This window comes from Grampus griseus (genome assembly GCF_964374135.1).
Source record: "Grampus griseus genome assembly, chromosome: 9".
Taxonomy (NCBI): domain Eukaryota; kingdom Metazoa; phylum Chordata; class Mammalia; order Artiodactyla; family Delphinidae; genus Grampus; species Grampus griseus.
Genome location: NC_139003.1, coordinates 37,693,242 through 37,709,512, shown reverse-complemented (window position 1 = coordinate 37,709,512; position 16,271 = coordinate 37,693,242). Strand labels below are relative to the sequence as shown.

Genomic DNA, 16,271 nt, shown 5'->3' with positions numbered 1-16,271 from the left:
GAAATTGGTGGCCTGTCTCTTCTAATACAAAATAATGAATATTAAAAAACAAACAAACAAACACCTAAGGTTCTGCTTAAAAGGTGAAATAACAGGGCTTCCCTGGTGGCACAGTGGTTGAGAGTCCACCTGCCGATGCAGGCGACATGGGTTTGTGCCCCGGTCCGGGAAGATCCCACATGCTGCGGAGCGGCTGGGCCCGTGAGCCATGGCCGCTGAGCCTGTGTGTCCGGAGCCTGTGCTCCGCAACGGGAGAGGCCGCAACGGTGAGAGGCCCGCGTACCGCAAAAACAAAAAAAGGTGAAATAACAAACACTTCTACAACTTGGAAAATGTACACAAGTTAAAAAGTCATGTATGTTGAGCCACTAAAACTAACGAAGTTAATAAACAAATGAAAAAATAAGGAGGTTATGAAAATACTAAGGAAGTATGGGTATTAGGTTGGAGTGGTAAAAGACTATACTACTGACTTACTAAATCGACTACTGGTGTATGCTCTAATGGTTCAGTTTAGCTATTTAGCTGTTTATTTACTACCCCAAAGTATTCATTAATAGGAATTTCTAAAAGTTATTATACTATAAATATGAGACTACTGTAAGAATTTTACAAGCCTCTTTATATAGTCTGCAATACTGACTTGATCACAATAAAATCACAACTTTTGCGTTTTTCTTTGAGGTACTGTTTCTCATAGTGTGATCTTAGGATCACCTGTGATGTTCCCAGGCCCTTCTCAAGACCTAATGAACCAGAATCTCTGGAATTGAGACCCAGGACCCTAAGTGTGAAACAAAAGTTCTAAGTAAGTCTGCACTGGTTGGAGCTATTGTTTTTACCAGTGCATAAATTTTCAATAAATAGAGCTAGCACAACACAAAAATTAGCCCTCCTGGTGACATGAAATTAAGTTATATGTTATTCAAATTAAGTGAGCTTCTATTCTTGCTTATATATTTTATTAAGCTCTCATAAGATGCTTTGTCTTATGAAACAGTGAAATCACATCTAATTTTATATGGTTGTCTCTTTGGCTTAGCTGCCTATTTTCTATGATCTGAACTCAATGTTCAACTATAATGATTAAACGGTACCACTAAGTTAATCATGATTTTTACCTTTTTTGTCCTGTTTTATTGTGTTTAATTTGAAAAGTTTTCTTTAATCCTTAATAGAAGTGAGGTATAAATTAATCAATAAGTGATCTCAGAGTAGTTCTAGATTGATTCGGGCAATGGGAATACCATTTTAACTTCTATTCTCAGAAGTCAACAAATGGCTAATAGGAAAAGAAATTTCACAAAATAAATCCTGAATCTAATATTTAGACTAAGAATTCATGCTCACAAGTATCTATTCAAGTTCAACTAAAGAACTACGTTACTATGTATAGAAAGAACAAAGGAATAATTCAGTTAGAAAGTCACAATTTTCCAACTATAGTAGTAAAACATGATTCAGGCAAGCATGATCAATAAATGCTAAATCTAAGGGGAAAAGCTTTAATTACAAACAGGATATTTAAAACATCTCAAAGTATTTCCCTATAAATTACTTATTAATTTCCAAAGGAAAAAAGTAAATATGGTAGAGAAACTGAATGACTCTTGAAACAAATAATCAAAATAATGTCAACAATAATACTTTTAATTTTTATTAAAAATGAAAGAAGTCCAGAAGAACAACTTGTATGCAACTAAACAATGGTTTAAGTGGCTTTCCTATTCCTATTAAAGCTTTATGTTTAAAATGTCTACATGATATGTGCTTCACAGGCTTGAGACTATCAAACTTTACCACCCATGTGACTTTAGCAGCTTTATTGCATAATGATCCACATAACACTGCATATTTGTCTAGTTTAGCCTATGTCATAAAGTGCTATTCATAGGGGGGAAAGTAACAAAGCTTACTAAACACTGAAATTCTCCAAGGTATTTGCTACTTGGGTCAGGGAAAAAAAGCTAATTTAGCACTACCAGCCTGAATAACAGATTTCCATTTATATACACATGGATATATATATATATATATATAAAATATATAAAATATATAATATATATATGAATCTGAATTCCATTTATATATATATATATATCAAAAAAAGAGCTAAGAGTTTTAGTTAGTCAATTAAAATATATCAAAAGCATCCCAAAATAGTTAATTCTATTAATACTAATGATTAATCCTTGAGAAGGATACATCATCACTAAAACATTAGTTTTATTCCAGCCAAAACTGCATAATCTGAATCTAATCATGAGAAAACACTAGATAAACACAAATTGAGAAACTTTTAACTTCCTCTATTCTTTAGAAACATCAATGTCACAAAAGATCAAGAAAAGCTAAAGAATCGTCCAGATTAAAAAAGCATAAAGAGATGTGAAAGGTAAACGCAATGTCATCCCTGACTGAGGGGTGCGGGGGAGGACTGCTATAAGGACATTATTGGGACAACTGACAACGTTGCAGTACGGACTGCAGATTAGATACAAGTATTTTCAGTGTTAAACCAGACTTGATAACTGTACTGTGGTTATGTAAGAGAAGGTTCCCAGTTCTAAGAAAGACACACTGAAAGATTAAAGGGTGAAGAGACATTGTCAAAGCAACCCACTCTCAAATGGTTCTGGTGGGGAAAAAAATACTTTATACACACACACACAATATAAAGACAAAATGTTAAGATCTGGACAAAATGTTAACATTTTTTAATCTGTGTAAATGGTTTGTGAGTATGTTTTTGTACTACAGTTACAACTTTTCTATAAGTAAAAATTGTTTCAGACTTCCCTGGTGGCACAGTGGTTAAGAATCCGCCTGCCAATGCAGGGGACATGGGTTCAAGCCCTGGTCCAGGAAGATCCTACATGCCGTGGAGCAACTAAGCCCATGCGCCACAACTACTGAGCCTGCACTCTAGAGCCCGCGAGCCACAACTACTGAAGCCTGCGCATCTAGAGCCCGTGCTCTGCAACAAGAGAAGCCACCACGATGAGAAACCTGCGCACCACAACAAACAGTAGCCCCCACTCGACGCAACTAGAGAAAGCCCACACGCAGCAATGAAGACCCAACACAGCCAAAAATGAAATAATTAAAAAAAAATTGTTTCAAAATAAAATCTGATTTTTTTCAAATTAAAAAGAAAAAGAAAGAAAACAATTTGGCAGTAGTACTCAGTAAAGCTGAAGAAGCATACTGTCCAGACTGGGCAGTTCTACTTGTAGGTATATACCTTAAAGAAACTCTTGACCATATACACAAGGAAGTATATATAAGAATGTTTCTTGTAACTCTGTTTCATATAGGAAGAATTGGAAGCAACCTAAATTGCCATCAATCATAGAATGTATACGTGAATTACAGCATAGTCATTAATGAACACTATGCATTGAATACCTCAATCAGAGCTACACATGTTAAAATGAATAATCCCAAAAGCAATGTTGAGGGGAAAAACTATTGCCAAATGTACATAATGATACCACATTTTTAAAGTACTAAAACACGAAAAAGCTTAGATATTTATCAATGCAAATACATGTGTCAAAATATAAAAAGCATTATGAAAACTGAATAGCAAATTCAAAATAATAATTAACTCTGGGGAGTGACCAGTGTAACCTAGGAGGGGTACAGACAGAGCTTCAGTTGTCTCATAACACTATTTCTGTAAGAAAAGAAGCAAACAGCAAAATGCTAAAACATGAGAAAACTGGATGGTGGCTATATGGATATGTATTATTATTCTCCATCATTTGCAGTGTTTCAAAATATTACCTAACAAATTCTTTTTTAAGACTTTAAAAGTTCTAATTAAACAAAATGAATGCTGAGAAGCCCAGTTCAACCCTCTTGGCCAAAAAGGAGGACCACAATGAAATATAATAAACCAATGTTTAATTAATTTTTACAATATGCAAACACTCTTTGCTATTGTAAACTCGTCAAAACCCATTTTCATTAACTCACACCATGTACTTCAGCCTTTTGTATTATGAATCCCAGCATATGATTATAGATGAGTCAGTCAAGTTTATTTTGTAATATACTTAATTACCCAGCAAATCTCCATTCTCTGTACTGTTTTGCCTCACATTGACTGATTGTGTTCTGAGGTTTCCCTTGCAGGTGAAAATTTCATACCTGGGTTGGCTGATATTTATTAAGGTTAAAGAGGCATTGACCTTCATGGTTACAGCAGAATTCTGAGCAGCATCAGGCCTCCATTGAGACCACAGTGCCTATGGCAGTCACCATTTCTTCAGCTGCACAGTATTTTTATCAAAGTCAGCCTGTGCAGGCATCGTATGACATAAATGATAACAGAAATGTGCTGCATAGACCAGGGAGAAAAGTATGAAATGCCTTTTAAATTGTTACAAGAAAAGAAACAGTGCTCTACAGTGGAGGAAACTGGAGATCGAAAACAGAGCATCTCAGTTTTGTTCTGCCACTCATTCCTTGTGGCCTTAAGCAACCCACATCCCCTCTCTCAACCTGGGATTACTCATGCGGAGATAATGACAATGTCCTGCCAACCTCCCAGGATTGGTGTTAGGCCTGAAAGAGATGACACATGCAGAAGTGCTTTGTGAAAGATAAAGCATTCAAAAACCACAAAGTGTGATTGTCATTATTCTGATCCTTTCAGAACCAAAAAATATCCTTGCAAAATGAATACAATAAAATTCTCAGAAACAGATAAGGAAAATTAATTTGGTAGTTTCAGCAAGCTATGGTTTGTATGTGAGTGAGTAGACTGCTACAAGAAAATCTCCAAGAGAAAATAAACAACTGCTAATGATATTTTAGTATGGAACTTTGTTCAAAGTTGGAGTACACAAGGAAGTTGAAGGAAGGTATGTGAAGTACTCTCTTCCAAAATTACTTAAGGACTAATTGGTGATTGCAATTTGTGTGTAAAGATTAAAATGGACACTAGCTGAAAGGGGGTGGCAAGGTGAAGAATGCCAAGAGTTGTTGCTTTCCTTAAAGCAGTGGTTCATTAAGTTTGCTCAATGGACTCCTAGAATCCCTGAGAACCTTCCAGGAATTCATGATGGCAAAATTATTTTCATAATAATATTAAGATGTTATTTGCCTTTTTGCCGTGTGGTGCAAAAGCACTGATGGGAGAATTGCTGGTGCCTTAGCACAAGTCACTGCCATGGCAGCAAACTGTATTAGTTGTCATTATACTCTTCACTGCCACATACTTGCATGCCTTAAAAGAAACAAACAAAGCTTGTCTCATTTAAGAATGCCCTTGATGAAGCAGTAAAAAAAATCTTAATTCTGTTATATCTCAACCCTTGATTCAATTTTTTTTATTGTGTGATAAAATGGTAAATAAAAACAAAGCAATTGCTACATACTAAACTGTAAGAGGTGTTTCAAGGAGCAGCACACCTGTGTGGTTTTTTTTTAGTTGCCAGCTGAACTAGCCACTTTTTTCATGCAACACCATTTTTACTTGAAGGAACAACTGACAGACAACCTACAACTTTTCAGACTTGGGTATTGGGCAGGTATTTTGCAAAAATGAGGGAGGTAAATCTTCTAGAAATTTGAAAAACTTCTAATGGCCTCTGGGAGCATAAAAGCTTCCCAGTGCAATTTTTTCTGATTAGATCTGTGGTAATATTAACAAATGGGATTTGTTTATGCTGTATAATGAAATGCATCAACATTTGGAAAATCTACGAAACTCAGTTAATTAACATTTTCGAAATGACCAACAGTTGACGTTACAGTATTATGCCTGGGTAAAGTATTTGTTCAAAGTGCATGGTAGATCAATGGATTTTAAAATAACAAAATACAAAAAATTCATTAATATGTTTATAACTAACTAATCTTTAAGCAATTACCACTTGTTGAATTTCGGTATATTACTAAAGAAGAATGTCCACAGTTATCCAGTAGCGCTATGAAAATACTCCTCCCTTCTCTAATCAATCAATGAAATGGGTTGCAACCAAAGAAAAGACAAGAAAAGAAAATGGTGTAGAAAGGAGCAGAGTTATGGAGTAGAAAGGAAAAGAAATTATCTAATTCTATCACAATTCTTCAACAAGACCTGTGCACATTATAATACATATTGTGCCTCTTACACTTCAGTGTAATTTTGCTTCAAAAAATAGCACTCATAAATGTTGTTCTGTCCTAAGGCTAACTAGAGCCCTTTTGTCCAACTGTGGCAAGCATCCACCTTCCCTTACCCTGTAGTCCTGTGGTCCTTAGTCAGTGGTTGACAGGTATAGAAGTATAAATGTCCAGTTCATTTAACTTGGGTTGGAACAGTGGCATAATTCATACTACAGAACTTGCATGAAATTTTAAACTTCAGCTGCACTTGGACAGACTTTGCCTGAAATTACACCCCTTCTTTCCCTTCCCAGTCCTGCCTTTCCCATTTATTACTCCCTAACTTGTTTCTCACTTTATTATTTGCAAATAAATCCTCATCTTAGCATCAGCTTCTAGGGAATCCAACATCAAACAGCTAGTTAAGAGCCATTCAGTTATTTGATCAATGCTGCTCTTTGAATTCCTGGTATATGATGATCAACTTGATTATCACAGTAACAGGAAGGTTAGGGTACAATTTCATTTTATATCAACATAATTCTAGCTAAATATAAAGTAAATGAAATGTGAAGGAAGAAATTTTAACTCTGCCAACAAAAAAAAGCAGGCAAATTTTGGTTATGATCTTTGGTTCATTTTCCAGAAAGGGCATGATCACATGTGATATTTGAGTCCACAGCATTGTAACATCCTTTTAGAAAATAGGCTACAAGGAAAAGGAAATAATAGAGCAATACTGTGATGGGACAGAAGGAACAGGACTACATAGAACCACATGAGCAAGATATGGGTCAAGATATGTGTGAAGATAATAATCAGTGGAGAGGAAATGACTGGAAAACGCCAACTTCCAAGGGTTAGTTGACTGGTGAATTGATATCCCTGATGAAACGGGAGGGGTCAGGATAAAAAAGGAATGTAATAGATGAGAGGGCAAATGAGCACACAGAAAATGTTGACATGGAAAAAAGGGAGGGGAAGGAGAGATGAGGTGAGCAAGCAGCATTCAAAGGTTCCAGACATCTTTTCTCTGGCATTGGTAGCACAGAAAGCAGCACTCACCAGACACTACTGCCAGTTTCAAGGTACAAAGAGCCACACCACTATTTCCTTCTCAGCAGTACTCCATTTAGACCAGTGTGCATTTTCTCACACTATTCTGCATTATTCCATTAACATTGCTTCTTTGTCTTCTTCCCTTTTTTCTACATTTCAGTTGCTCCCCAAATCATTATGTTAAGAGACCACAAACTTTCTGCCTCTGGTCAACATATGTTCCCAAAAATCAATAAGCAAAGAAGGAAGTGGGATATATCATACACTTTCTACCTGTTTTCTTTTAGGCTTACTGTAAGAGCCAGGTTTTTTTTTTTTGTTTTTTGTTTTTGGTTTTTTTAGCACCCAAGAGGAAAAAATGCATATTAGAAACCTGTTCTGAACAAAACCATATCTACCTACAACTTCCTTTGCCAGTCTCTAAGGACAATGGTAAAAAGGAATCCCAAAGCATATATGTGTCTATAAAGTCACTGCCTAAAAAGACAAAAACTGAATAGAAACCTTCAATAAGGCTGCTCTCATAATTCTGCATAAGTCAGGAATGAATCACTTTTAATACTGCAAGCATGTAACAGACATCTGATGATGAGTGTGTATGTTTGTCAATACATATCTCTTTACATTTAAATATGTTAACAATAAAGCATTCTTATAAGCAGAATTCTAGCACGTACAAGAAAAAAACATATCACATCATAGTCCATTTTAAAGTTAATCCAGATTAGTATTTACAACATTTCAAGTGAATCAATACTTTGAAAATTTCTTTCTACTATTAATCTGTTTTCTTATTAGTTGTATTTATTAGAGAGGCTAACGTGACAAATTTTGGTTTCAACAGCATGTAGAGATTCCTAAACCACTTCTATTGAAATATAACCCTAGGCCACAGAAATCTATCAGAAATAATGTGAGGATTGGCTTCTTTGGGTTAACCAGGAATCCTTTCATTAAGAGATTATCTGCTGTTGAAATAGTTTCATCTTTGCACTTTATAAAAAAAACTTTATTGAAAACAAAATAATTCTCTTCTACTGAATTTAAGAGTAAGTACTAGCCACATGATGCCAGCATATAAATAAAAGCCACAGACCTAAACAGCTGTCAAGGTGGGAACAGGAGCATTTGGGACGTGTGCCAGGATACAACGTGTGTGGCATCAGAGTACTTAATACAACTAAGTCTGTTTCAATCAATTTGTATCAGGAGAACATTAGGTTATCATTTAAAAAAAAAAATCAGACTCCACAAGAAGAACTTTCCTTTTATGGGGGCAGGGGGGCGGGGGGAGGCAAAAAGCAAAAAGGTCTCTATCTGGAAATATCTTCCAAAAGCCAGGCAGCATGGAGCTTCAAGCACAAGAACCAAAGTAGCTTCCTAATGATCCTGGGGACTAAATGACCAAGACCAGCACATCCACAGGTCAGCTCTCAAGTATGTGTTGGATGTACAGAGGACTGGGGAACAAGTTGAAGTTCACAGCTGTATCCATTCCCAGAAACTGACCATATATTGAGCGAGTCCAGTGAATTTTGTATGAGACTTCTTAACTTGAGCAAGGGCAGCTTTTCTGCCCCTGAAGCTTTGTCCAAAATGCATAAACATTCTATAGTTATTTACAAAAGAAAGACTATGATTAAATATAGCCTCTGCTCTTACAGTTAGCTATCAATTTTTAAAAAGAAATTTAACAAAGGGCTTCCTCCATTTTAGGAAAGAGGCAATTTATTACATTGTAAAAAATATGGATATATGTAAAAACAAAAGGTAAAATAATTTATACCTTTCAAAAATGACCAAGACATAACAGTAAGCATTAAAGTACAAAACAGGTAAGTCAACAAGCACTAGCAATGCCAGTTTTTCTTTTAATTACCTACTATTAATGTCACACTAAGCCCTTATTTGTCATATATCTGAAATACTAACAACTTGCCAACACACCAACAGTACACAAACCTTCAGTTCTTCTACTCAGTCACCTTTATTATAAAATAATTTCTCTCGGGCTTCTCTGGTGGCGCAGTGGTTGAGAGTCCACCTGCTGATGCAGGGAACACGGGTTTGTGCCCCGGTATGGGAAGATCCCACATGCCGCGCAGCAGCTGGGCCCGTGAGCCATGGCCGCTGAGCCTGCGCGTCTGGAGCCTGTGCTCCGCAACAGGAGAGGCCACAGCAGTGAGAGGCCCGCGTACCGCAAATAAATAAATAAATAAATAATAAAATAATTTCTCTCCAAATTGATGACAGATATATTCCAATGGAAACAAAATCAATTCTTAATAATTACATGTCTCATTCTTAAAAAAAACTATTGATTTAAGCAATGCTTAATTTCTGTTTCAAAGAAAATACTGAACATTATTTTTTAAGAATCCTTTCCCTTTTTATATTGAAGAATATAGTTGAGTTACAATATTATTCATTTTATACCTAGTAGTTTGTACTTCAAATATTGCAATTATTAAAAGCATCTAAACTATGGGTTAGGATAGTGATACATATGTACCAGCTATGATTTTATCAGCTCTGGCTATGAACATTACAGTCAGGCAATCAAGGAAACCACTTTTTCTTAGAGTTGAAATCCTCCCTGGTTTCTGATAGGAAAGGTCCTGCTGAATGTGCTACACGTGTTCCAAATGCTCCCGTATCACCTCACCCCAGGCCCCTCCCAGCCATCTTCCATCTTTCTAGGATAACATGTGTCATTTAAGTGCTTAATTTATCACGGGGAATGACCTCAATGAGGGATAAAATAGGATTTAATGAGGAATTTCCAGGGTGTTTGACTAAAAGAGAAAAGGAATTATTGCATATATTAGAATACTCCATGCCATTAGGGTGCACTAGGCTTTTGCATTTCAAAGGCAAATGTTTGATAAGGTTCAATCAGAAGCATTTTTTCATTTACTATGTCTAAATATACAGGAAATGTTACATTGGAGAAATGCTCAGAAAAAGCCCAAACATAAAGAACTGAAGATTATGTAAGCTTTGGTAAAAATCTCTGTGTTGCGTTTTCTCAGCTCTTAGATGTAATTCCAGAAAGGACCCTGGATAGTGTAGGATGGCTAGCGTATGGTTTATTTTGAGTTTTAAGAAACGGGGATTTGCATGTCTTAATAAATTTCTAACCATAACCACAGAAGATCTCTTTAGATTTCACCAAATAGAAACCAAACGATAATGAGTTGATGAAGTAACAAGGTCTTTATTTGTTATGATGGCATAGGAAAGAGAAAGGTGTGCTGAGGGCATTGTTTTAATGATGAAAGTGGGGTACCTGGTGCTCAGTATTCTTCAACACTGGATCATTCTACAACCAATTTAATACACGTGAAGGATAGTTTCTTGTAAATAATTCACTTCTTCACTTCACAAGTACCTGCTGAGGTCTGATATCAACTCAAATATTAGCAAGGTCCTCCATACTCTAGATCACATAGGGATCTGAGGAATAAAGAGATTGAAAAGCAAAGAAATGCAGAAGAAAGATCAACGAGATCAAATACTTATTTTACCCTTATTTTTAAAATAGTTTTGATGACACTATTAATATATTATAAAAGTGTTGTATAATTTCAAGAAACCTTAAACTTCATAGCTTATCTTGAAAGAAAATGAATGTGGGAAAATGCTAGCTCTGTTTTACAGGAAACTTCAGGCTGAGGTAGAGTTACGTTTACTCATTCATTTCTTCATTCTTTTCTTTTTTCACTAAGTAATTGCTGTGCACCACTCAGATGCCAAGCTCTGTGTCAAGCCCTAAAGATATTATAATGCTATGATACCCCTTCCTCAGTTTAGTGAGTGGGTGCGGGGGAGGGAGAGAGAGAGAGAGAGAGAGGCCGTAATCAAACACATTACCAACTATGCAATTACAAAATAAGGTACAATCTAAAGAAAGGAAATGCAGACCTAGGAGTATCTGGAACAAAGGAAACTGACTTGGGCTTGGGGTTACTGAGGAAGGGGGACAAAGAAAGTTTTATTTGGAAAAGAAATGCCTGAGTTGGGAGTAAAGAATGGGCAGATGTTGGGCTTCCCTGGTGGCGCAGTGGTTGAGAGTCCGCCTGCCGATGCACGGGACGCGGGTTCGTGCCCCAGTCCGGGAAGATCCCACATGCCGCAGAGCGGCTGGGCCCGTGAGCCATGGCCGCTGTGCCTGCGCGTCCGGAGCCTGTGCTCCGCAATGAGAGAGGCCACAACAGTGAGAGGCCCGTGTACCGCAAGAAACAAACAAACAAAAAAAACAACAACAAAAAAAGAATGGGCAGATGTTAACAGGAAGCAGGCGAGATCCGACAAAAGCAACAGAATCCCTATGATGGGCAGGGATTGGAGGAAGGGAAAAACGAGCGATCACCAAGGAACAAAAATTAACAGTCAACGAAGCTGGAATATAGACAGCTAAGTAAGCAAAGGAATCTGAAAAAGACTTTCACCTCAGGTGACATAGGGACTAACTCTTGAGGAGACCTTCAATGGTCATACAAGTAGATTCAGTAACAAAACAGTTTTAATGCACTGCTGGTAAGGGAAATCTCTAAGTAAGGAAAATCAATCTCTCTCTCACTCTCTCTCAGATCATGCTATTTGTTTTTGTAAAGCAAAGGTTTATAAAAATACAAATATCAGGATAGTGTTTACATCTCAGCAGGAAGACATAATGATAATAAAGATAATGAAGAGGCACCCACAGGGAGATGCAGTGAGTTTTAAGTTGGGGGGCAGATTCGTGGTTGTTCAGTTTTTTGTTTGGTTTGGTTTTTTGGTGTTTTTGTTTGTTTGTTTTACAACTTATAGGTTTTTTTGCATACATTATTTTATTTCAAATGTTACATGAAAATGGGGAGGGTGAGGCTAGAGAGGCAGGCAGATAACGGACTTTATGGGGACATTTAGGCTACCTTAATAACTATGGTCTTCATCTTAAAATAAGTGAAGATAATGAAGGCTATTCACATGATAGGAAACTTGAATTTTCAAAAGATCACTTTGGATCAAGTGGGACAAAAGGTTATATGAAGCTGAGTAGATGAAGAGACACAGGTTAATCAATGCTTGTAGTCGTCCTGGACTCAGATAATGTCACTGGAGATGGACGGCAGTGGATGAACATAAGATCAATAGATCTTTGTGGTGGAAGCAATATAAGGAATGAGGTAGCAAGAGGTTTCAAGGATAAATTTGAGACATGGCACTTACACAACTGGATGTGTTGTGGTTGTTCTTTACTAAGATAGAAAACACTGGCAGAGAACCTGGTCCAGTCTGCAATGATGCTGAGTTTGAGATGCCTTTGAGATATACAGGTGGAGATGTCAGGCAGATAATTAGATGCAGATGTCTGGAGCTCAGACGAGGAATTCGGCACAGCAATCAGATAGGATAGCAGAATGGCAAAAATGCCATTTTTTAAGATAATATATCTAGCCTAAAACAGTACTTAAGAAACGTAAATTAAGAAAAAGTTATGAAATATATACAGATTTTAGACTGCTTACGTTCAACTCACAGTAATATTCTATTGCATTTGTTATTCCTTTGGTTTTAAAATACTGAAAGAATTAATTAAGGTACAAGACAATAGCGTTAACCAATAAACATATTCTCCTTAACCACTTTATCAGATTAGTCAACTAGTAATATATTGGAGTTTGGAAGGAATAAAGAGAGAATATATTTAAATTTTGCACCGAAGCAACAAAGAATTTCAAGTCACCTTAAGGGACAAAAACAAGACAACACTTGGTACCACAAGGCAGAACTTAAGAGGAGTTAGTTTAACAAAGAATGCAACTGGAATCTTCTATAATAATAAATATCATAATAAAGGAGTTAATAGTTTTGGACGGTGACATACAAAACGAATTATACTAGTCACAAACAAAACATATGCTCACTTCCAGCAGCTCTTTAATAAAATATTTAGGTTACATTGCTATTTCAAGGATCACACTGTCCCTGAAAGAATCACATTCGTACACATCCAAAAACCCATAGGTTAGTATGTCTTATGTTTTACTTTAGTTTAAAACAGTAATCTGGAAAAAGACTTTGGGTTTTCATTTTGCAAGAAGATAACACACAAAGCAAATGAGGAAATTAACTCCACCCTGCCTTTTTAAAGATAATATGGTAGGTAAATAAAAATTTTGATAGAGATTTTCTTAAACACTTTAATAAACAATACAAGATTTCCTTAAAAGAAAAACAGCTAAATAAGTGGTGTATGGGTGTACATGCAAAACCCAAGGAAAAATATTTATAAAACTAAAACCAAGAATTGTTCACAAGTCCTATAGCAATCAAATTACTTGGTCTGTCTACCTTTCCAAGTATTTAAAAACTGACATCTAACATAACACGAAGCTGTCTCCATTTTTCAAATGGTTAAGGTAAATTATTCTGATATTTACACCATCATATATTTCCTACTACTATAAACAATGCATGAAAGCTTAGCAAACTTCACTTCATGCCTGGAAATGAAAATCGTCAAATGGCAAACCCCATCTTGCATAACTTTAGCCTTTACTCTAACTACCACACAGGTTTTCTTTGGTTCTTCCAAAAAGGCCAGTTCGTTCCCTCCTTAGGGTACAGTCCTCCTTCAGTATCTGTGGGGGGATTGGTTCCAGGACCACTCATGGACACTGAAATCCGCAAATCTCCGGTCCGTTATATAAAATGACACGGTACAGTCGGCCTTCCTTATCCCCAGATACAAAATCTGTGGATACAGAGGGTTAACTACATGTACATAGCGTTTCTCCCAAATCTTGATGGAGCTAAATAACTCTTCAGCATCCATCAGATCTCTGCTCAATTTTACTTCCCCAATGAAGCCTTCCCTGCTTGCTCATTCTCAGGTGAGTTGCTGTCTCTCATAACACACTGTTCTTTTCCTCACACCAGTTGTCAACTTAGTGTGTTTCTTTGTTTAATCTGTCTTCCCCAACACAGGATAAGTGTCATAAGGGAAATATATCCATTTCATCTGCCAAGAGCAACACATATGTTAGGGGCTTAGTAAATATTTATTAACTGAAAATGAATGAATCAACGATGACTGAGTAAATGAGCAAAATAAAGTAAGTCAGAGAATCATGAATAAATACTACTATAATGCTCATTAAAAAGTTTTTTAAGGGCTTCCCTGGTGGCGCAGTGGTTGAGAGTCCGCCTGCCGACGCAAGGGACGTGGGTTCGTGCCCCGGTCCGGGAAGATCCCACATGCCGCGGAGCGGCTGGGCCCATGAGCCATGGCCGCTGAGCCTGCGCGTCCAGAGCCTGTGCTCCGCAACGGAAGAGGCCACAACAGTGAGAGGCCCACATACCACAGAAAAAAAAAAAAAAGTTTTTTAAGTGGAGACACTTTGAAAATAACTGAGATACTCCTCTGAGAATTTCTCACAGAATATCATATAATACAACTGTCAAGTATAGTAATTTCTTCTATAAGGAATACTGCCAAATTTCAGAGTGCCTTCTAGAAAGTCAAGTTGAATCGTAAGACAATTCAAAATGGAAAACGGAAAAAACTCCTCAAAAATAAAAACCCCGACTAAACAAAATCATTTTCACACACAAAAAGATTCAATATCACACATGATACAAAAGAAATAATAAATGTGGAATGAATGAATGCATGCCTAATATTCCTACAGCTATTTTCTTCAGTTTTTAGTGTAGACCAAAAAAACGTGAATTTACATAACGACACTTCAATTATCCTTCTTATGAAATTTAGATAGAAGTTAGGATGTAGAATTTTTGCCAGTGTGTTTGTTTCTGTGGACCTAGAAGCAGTTTAGAATGTCAGGAACAAAGAATCTTCAATTTAAAGCATTCACAAGCACCAATAAAAATAGCTTACAAATCTCACAGAAATGCATACTTTTTTCCTAATTAATTCACCATACTGACTCATTTGGGGGGCTTTTTTCATAAAAAAAAAAAAAAGAAAAATCGAAAGGTGTAGAGTTGGTGGGGTGGGATGAACTGTGCTCCCAGTGGAAGCAGAGGAGCCCAGGGGGAACCATGGTAGTTCCCATGGTAGCGGGAACCAGTACAGTGGTAGCAGCTGGACTGACCATTGCTGCTGCAGGATTTGCAGGCTGTTACGCTTTGCAAGCCGTGAAGCATATGGAGCCTCAAGTAAAACAAGTTTTTCAAAGTCTACCAAAATCTGCCTTCAGTGGTGTCTATTACAGAGGTGGGTTTGAACCCAAAATGACAAAACGGGAAGCAGCATTAATACTAGGTGTAAGCCCTACTGCCAATAAGGGAAAAATAAGAGACGCTCATCAATGAATCATGCTTTTAAATCACCCAGACAAGGGAGGATCTCCTTATATAGCAGCCAAAATCAATGAAGCTAAAGATTTACTAGAAGGTCAAGCTAAAAAATGAAGTAAATGTATGATGAATTTTAAGTTCTTATTTATGTATATGAGTACCAGCTTTTTATAATAAAATGCCTCAAAGCTAAAAAAAAAGAAAGAAAAATCACTTAGTTGTATATGAACTCAGGAGCCATCACTTGGGAGACCTCAGCTCAGTGGGAAAGTAACACAGACAGCACACCAGAGATGGACTGGTAAGGTGGCTTCTGAAGTAAACCCAATCTGTCTCTGAAATGTTCAATTTCCCAAACTAACAAATTTCTTTCTTCTTTCCTCTTCCTTTTTCTCCTTCTTCCATGATTTACTGATTTAATACTATATATGAGAGCCTTATATATGGCACACACTCAATAACTTAATATTATAAAAGCCTGGAAGATTGGAGATGCAGAAAAGCATCACTTGCAAGCTGGTAGAGACAGATAAAACAGGGCAGGGGTGATTCCAGGGTCAGTCTAGGAACAGAATCCAGCAGCTGCCTGTCTTTTAAGCCCCCACTCCAAATAACCTAAAAGAAGAATATGAGTGATAAAAGATCTGTTAGAAGGTAAAATAGTCATGTGGGAAAATAGCTTTTATGATGTAAGCTGAACTGAAAGCTGACCCAATATAGACATGTTACAGAGAAAAATTATTCTAATTTTTTTTGATAATTTGTAATAGTGGTGGTGGATGGAAAAGTCAAGGTTTTGCAAT

General features: G+C 36.8%; 1 protein-coding gene and 1 pseudogene across 3 annotated transcripts in view; one reads left to right on the top strand and one right to left on the bottom strand.

Annotated features, from left to right (window-relative positions):
- Positions 1-16,271, bottom strand: part of IMMP2L (inner mitochondrial membrane peptidase subunit 2) — a 900,746-nt gene that overhangs the window by 568,788 nt on the left and 315,687 nt on the right. The window lies entirely within an intron of this gene.
- On the top strand, positions 15,211-15,582 carry LOC309827674 (mitochondrial import inner membrane translocase subunit TIM14-like; annotated as a pseudogene). Its single transcript has one exon. The product of its transcript is annotated as a mitochondrial import inner membrane translocase subunit TIM14-like (transcript).